Source organism: Mus musculus, chromosome 13, assembly GCF_000001635.26.
Source record: "Mus musculus strain C57BL/6J chromosome 13, GRCm38.p6 C57BL/6J".
Taxonomy (NCBI): Eukaryota; Metazoa; Chordata; class Mammalia; order Rodentia; family Muridae; genus Mus; species Mus musculus.
This window is the reverse complement of record NC_000079.6, coordinates 9,795,924-9,802,139: the sequence shown is the minus strand read 5'-3', so window position 1 is coordinate 9,802,139 and position 6,216 is coordinate 9,795,924. Positions and strand designations below refer to the sequence as shown.

Sequence of the window (6,216 nt, the reverse complement as noted above, 5' to 3'; positions counted from 1 at the left end):
TGAATGAGTGAAATGTTAAGTATAACAACAATAAAAAAAAGTATGTTCATGAAATAAAAGGCAGAGAGGCTGGATAGATGAGATGGCTCAGCAGTTAAGAGCACTGGCTGCTCTTACAGAGGTCCTCCGTTTAATTCCCAGCAACCACATGGTGGCTCACAACCATCTGTAATGTGGATCTCTTCTGGTGTGTCTGAAGACAGCAACAGTACACTAACATACATGAAATAAATCTTTTAAAAAGAAAGAAAGGAAGAAAGGAAGGAAGGAAGGAAGGAAGGAAGGAAGGAAGAAAGAAAGAAAGAAAGAAAGAAAGAAAGAAAGAAAGAAAGAAAGAAAGAAAGAAAGAAAGAAAGAAAGAAAAAGGCAGAATAAACCAATGAGACCAAGGACATATGACTACCGCAAGTGAGCCATGTGTTAGTAATTGCAAAACTGGGTAGAAGAACACAGCAGCCTTTCCAGCCCCTTCCGTTCGTAGCTTTTATGATTGAAATTTTCCACACTGAAAAGAAAACAGAGAAAAATGATTCAGGAGGGGAAAAAAAAGCCAGTTTGTTGTTGTTGTTGTTGTTGTTGTTGTTGTTGAATGCTGCTTTTAAACAACCAAACATAAACAAGGAAAAGTACTTACAGTACATACGAAGGCCAAATGCACTGTGGCATGGCAGCCTCCTAATAGGAACACAATACAGAATGCTGCTATCAGAAGGCTCACCCATTATCCAGGGAACGTGTGACTTAAACAAAATGGACTAGCTCGGTAATTCTCTTTTTGGGGAGAAAAAGAGTTTTAAATGAAATAGGAGGAAAACATCTGTAAGTATGTTGGTTTAAACAACTCCACACATGCAAACACAGATCCACAAGAAAAGCAAAACACAAGATCTTTTCTCCAAATCAGATTTAGGCTGTTAGAGAAAAAAAGTAGTCCATGTGTAACCCTGTCTACTCCAGAGGCTGAGACAACGGGAAATAAGGAAAATCAAGACCTGGTCGTTACTTGAGTTCAGGGGCAGCCTAAGTAACTGTGATGAGACCATGTTTTAGAAAACAAAAACTACAAAGGCATCATACATACATATACAAATATATAAACACACATAGGAATAGATTCTGAATCCTTCAAATTTGCATGAAGCCCTGTGCCCCTGTATAACTCTCTTAAACATATGGCCTTCATAAAAGTGGGGCTCTGGTAGAGCAGGCAGGGTCAGGTCTGTGCAGAAATTGATGCAAGTGGGTTGTAACCGCCTTTCCTCACCCCATCATGTTAAATCAGAGTACAAAGACAGGAAACCAGAAGAAGGCTTTTGAGAAACCAAATTGGCCAGCACGTATATCTCTGGTTTCTTAGCCTCCCAGACTACGACAAAACAGATTTCTTCTGTTCAAACTACTTGCTGTATAGGATTTTAACTACCATAGAGTGTATGAAGTTTTACTATAGAACCTAGAGCAGACTCAACTATACATCCATGGATTTCCTTGCAGATTTCACTTTTCTTTACAGCCGAATAAATGCTCTTGTAGATAGAGATCTCCTCTTCATTGTGTGTTCATCTCTTGACAGACATCTAGATTGGTTCTATTCCCTTGCTAATTCCCTTGTGAATAGAGCCACAGTGAGCATGGGTGTATAAAGTGTCTTTGTAGTAGGAAATGGAGACTTCTGGGTGGATGCCAGGGGAAGAGTCTAGCCTGTAGTAGACTAAGAGGGCAATACTAAGTGATCGGAAGGATGGATGGATAGAGGATACATGAAGAGTAAAAGGAACAGAGACTGGGGGTGATGCTGCAAGAGTGGGGAAGGAATGGAAAGGAGAATAAATAAAACACATCCTGTTTAAACACTCCATAGCGACACGCGATACCTTGTATAGTGATTCTTTTCCAAAACTATACATCCTTCACTTTATACACCTTTCCCCAAGCTAGTCTAGTGTTGGTTATCAACTCTTTTAATCTCTCATGGCTCGCTTCCAGCCTATGAGCCAGGGTAGAGGTGGGGGATAGGGGTGGAGTCAGGGTGAGATGGAGTGGGGGTGGGGTCAGGGTGGAACATGAGAGGCAAAGGTAAGAAAACAGTAGAGAAAATCTGTATACTGGGCAAGAACCTTCTTAACTTGTCTTTGTTTACCCGGCCTAAGTGTGTTAGGGCATGGATTCATGTTTTATGAAACTAAAGGTCCTTGTCCTAGCCCCTCTTCTGTCTATCCAGAGATAAAATGTAACAATTCAAAAAAGAAAGGCATACACTGAATTCAGAGAAGCTGGTAAATGCGGCCTTGGAAAATCCCACTGAGGTGTGTCATGTAAAACAGATGATAATAACACCCTGAGCCCAAGATACTATACTCAAACAAATGTTGCTATGGGGCCAGGGAGATGTCTAAATGGGTAGGAGTGCCTGCTGCCAAGTCCAAGGAGCAGAGTTCAAGTCCTACATGGAGCCCACATGGTAGGAGAGAAGCAGGCCCTGTAAGTCGTCTTCTGGGCCATATATGAGCTGTAGCCTAAATGTGCGTACGCTCACATGCACATCATGCGTGATACACACACACACACACACACACACACACACACACACACACACACTCAAACACGTGAAATAAACAAATGTAAAAATTTAAGTGTTAACTTATTACTACTAAGAGAAAGAATTTAATGCGGAGAACTATGGTATTTGAATTGATAAGCAGTAAATACCCATAGTGTGAGTCTATACTGCCTCTAGGAACTGCATACCCAAACTATGCACTCGGTACAGAAACTCAGGGCATGGGCTCAATCCCGTTTTATCTGTGAATTAGTTTAAGAAGGCCCCGACCCCTCCATGGGACAACGGTTCCTTCAGTCTCTTTCACTGTCAGTGGCTTTGGATTTGCACCACTGTTCTGAACGCTCAGCTGGACTCCTCTTGTAGTAGTCAGGGCTTTGAGACAATTTTATAGGACTCCTGAGATCTGAAATAATCCCAGTGGCTTCAAATTCAATCAAAACTTTTGAGCCTTTTCATGTAAACAATATTTAAATATTTAAATTGATTAAACTGAATGATCTCATTTTCATTGATCTAAACTTTCAATGATGTGTTTTTATCAGTATTACTCATTTTTATTATAAAAAGTCCAACGTAGGGCTGGTGAGATGGCTCAGTGGGTTAGAGCACCCGACTGCTCTTCCGAAGGTCCAGAGTTCAAATCCCAGCAACCACATGGTGGCTCACAACCATCCGTAACAAGATCTGACTCCCTCTTCTGGAGTGTCTGAAGACAGCTACAGTGTACTTACATATAATAAATAAATAAATCTTAAAAAAAAAAAAAAAAAAAAAAGTCCAACGTAAACCAGGGGTGGTGTGTGCCTGTAATTTCACCACTTGGGAGGCTTAGACAGGGGGATCATGTGTTCCAAATAAGCCACCACTGCATAGTGAGACCTTGTCTCAAATGAAAACTAAGACAGTAACAAGTCAGCCATGATAGGAAAGAAATCTTGATTCAATTCTCAAGACTGTCTGATGGTATGAAGAAACTAAGGAGTTGCTGTTTCGTGTGATGTCTAAAATCACGTATCTGAGGCTAGGCAGTGGCTCGGTCAGTAAGGACTTGCCTTGGAACCAGGAGTGCTTATGTACAATTCCCTGTTTAAAAGGCCAGGCATGGGCCTCGGAAGTAACTCAGGGGCTCTCGGCCCTTCCCCAGAACCAGGCAGAAGTCCTCTTACTTCCATGCATGTGCTGCATGTGTCATGCAGACATACACAGTGATGATGATACATTTTAATCTTTACAAAGCCAAGCATGTTGGTGGCCTGCTAAGTCCACTATTAGAAAGGCAGAGTCAGAGGAACCTATGACTAGCTAACCAGCCAGCCCAACCTACATGGCAAGTTCCAGACCAGTGAGAAATCGTGTCTCAAGAAGCCAACAAAATAACTAACAAACAGCAATAACAATAACAGCAACAAAACTAAGTCGAATTAAGATGGGAATGATGGGTAAGGTTGTCCTTTGGAGATTCAAAAACCTATTTTACGTATTTTTGAAAATTTCATGAGTATGTACTATATTTATATCATTTCCTATCCCCTCCTCCCTCTAACTTCATCCGTGACCCTCACCCCACTCCTTCATCAAAATCATGATCTCTTTTCTATTATTGATACACACACACACACACACACACACACACACACACACACACCCCAGCTGAGTCGACTTGGTGTTATTCATATGCATATGTGTTTAGGGCTGACTGCTTGAGACTGGATAACTTACGGGGGTGGGGGTGGGGGGGTGGGGGGGCTCATCCCTGCAGCAGACTGACTCTCCTCTCTCGGCAGACATGAATTACCTATAGCTTTTCATCTAGGGGTGAGGCCCGAGGGATTTCCACCCACACTGGCAAGTCAGTTGGTACTGCCATTAGTCAGGTCCTGCTTAGAGACTATGAGACACTCAATACCTTTGTGTAGCAGGCGCTCTGACCCTCTGGCTATTACAATCTCTCTGAAGGTCTTCAGTGATGGTCTCTAGGCCTTTGGGGTTCTCTTGCAGATGGATAAACTGGGGTTGGGCACCCCACATTTTGTCCAGCTGTGTCTTCCCCCAAGCATCTCTGTCTAATGCAGAAGAAGCGTCTTAGATGAGAGGTGAGAGCTACAGTTGTCTGACGAATGCTGAAATAGGAAAAAGAGAAGAGCTAGATCATTTTCAGAAGCTGTGTTTTGAGAACTGCTTTGAATAACAGAAAACTTTTAACAGATGTAACTTTTAATGTACATTTATTTACATTAATGAAACATTACATCATGAGATATTACTGTTGTTGTCTTCTTGTATTTTTGGTGGTGTTGAGACTTGAACCTAGGGCTTTGCACTAACCATGTGAGGCCTTTGCCTAGATCCCTAGCCCAAAGATACCACTTTGTTCCTAACTGTCTCCCAAATTAACAATGTCATTATATCTAAGACAAAATAATTATATATAACAAAATAATTATATCTGATATATACATATATAGTATCATATATATACATATATACAGCATACACATATATATGATACTAATTAAATTAGTTCATTCATTACCCTTTATATTCATTACCCTTTATATTCATGCCCTTTATATGGCTTTTAATTTTTTTTCTTTATTTTATGTATATTCATATTTGTTACCCAGACAAAATAGAATTCCCAGAAATCTCCCTTTACCATTAAAGTACTTAATGGGGGGGGGGCGAATTGGCATTTATAGGGACTTCATGGGGAAATAAAAGCTATTTAAAATTAACACGACGACACCGGAGCCCAGAGGATATAATCCTCAGGGCTTTAATCCTTAAAGTTGCTCCATTGAAAATTTAAAGAAGAATACAACAGGCAATCAAACCTGCCGCCTCTCCCCACCCCGCCCCTGCCCCTGAAAAAGATTCGAACAAAACAAAACACAACGGAAACTCTAAGGGAGAAGCCCGGTGTTCTGAGATTTATGCCCAGGCAGAGGGGCAGTTGTTTCCCAACCCTTTTCTGGTGAAACAAAGGCTTCTGCATGCAGAATTGCAGCTGCGATTATTGCTGAGGTGTTCAGACCTTTGACAATCCAGCCCTTTATGAGCCCCACTGACCAACATCCGAGCTGCTTTCAGCATAGAAGCCTCCATTTGTTGCCAGGGGACTGCAATGCGGCTTTCAATAGCAAAGATACTGAAGTAGCCCCCCTGGGGCTCAGTGTTTCCCTCTGGGAAGAGCAGTTACCACAACAAGAAGATTGTCTCTTTGCACACTCCTTTACTGGCTCCTGCGACCCCCAAGATTTTTCTCTGATCATTTCTCCCCGCCTCCCGTCCCCCCTCCCCAAGTCTGTATAGGATTTGGCAGCTGAATTGATTTTGTAAGAGAAAGAGGTTAACTTGGTGACATCCCGTGAGCCTGACATCCATTCAGAGGATGAGAACAGAACCTAAGTTTTGACAGCTTGAGGTTTTCTTCCCAGCAGAACGAGGTTGCATCGTTTGTGCTGAACAAAGTGTTTCTATTAGCGGTGTATTTAAAATAGTAAAGTGCCAAACCTCAGTGATCCTGTGTCTCTCTGCAGTGTAATCAGTTATGCTTTTACAGAATGAAGGCTGGAAATAATTGGTAAGATCAACAATGCTTGGCAGTGAGTTAGGTCTTAAAAGAGAAGCGAGGGGGGAGGGGACCTGTTCCT

At 41.8% G+C, this 6,216-nt stretch overlaps 1 long non-coding RNA gene across 1 annotated transcript; it reads right to left on the bottom strand.

The window, feature by feature from the left end:
- Positions 1-316: 316 nt before the first annotated feature.
- Gm40665 lies at positions 317-5,768 on the bottom strand. The gene is made up of 3 exons (XR_873122.2): positions 5,633-5,768; positions 4,470-4,683; positions 317-505 (listed from the first exon to the last, which is right to left on the bottom strand). It is a non-coding gene; the product is annotated as a predicted gene, 40665 (long non-coding RNA).
- Between the last annotated feature and the right edge of the window lie 448 nt (positions 5,769-6,216).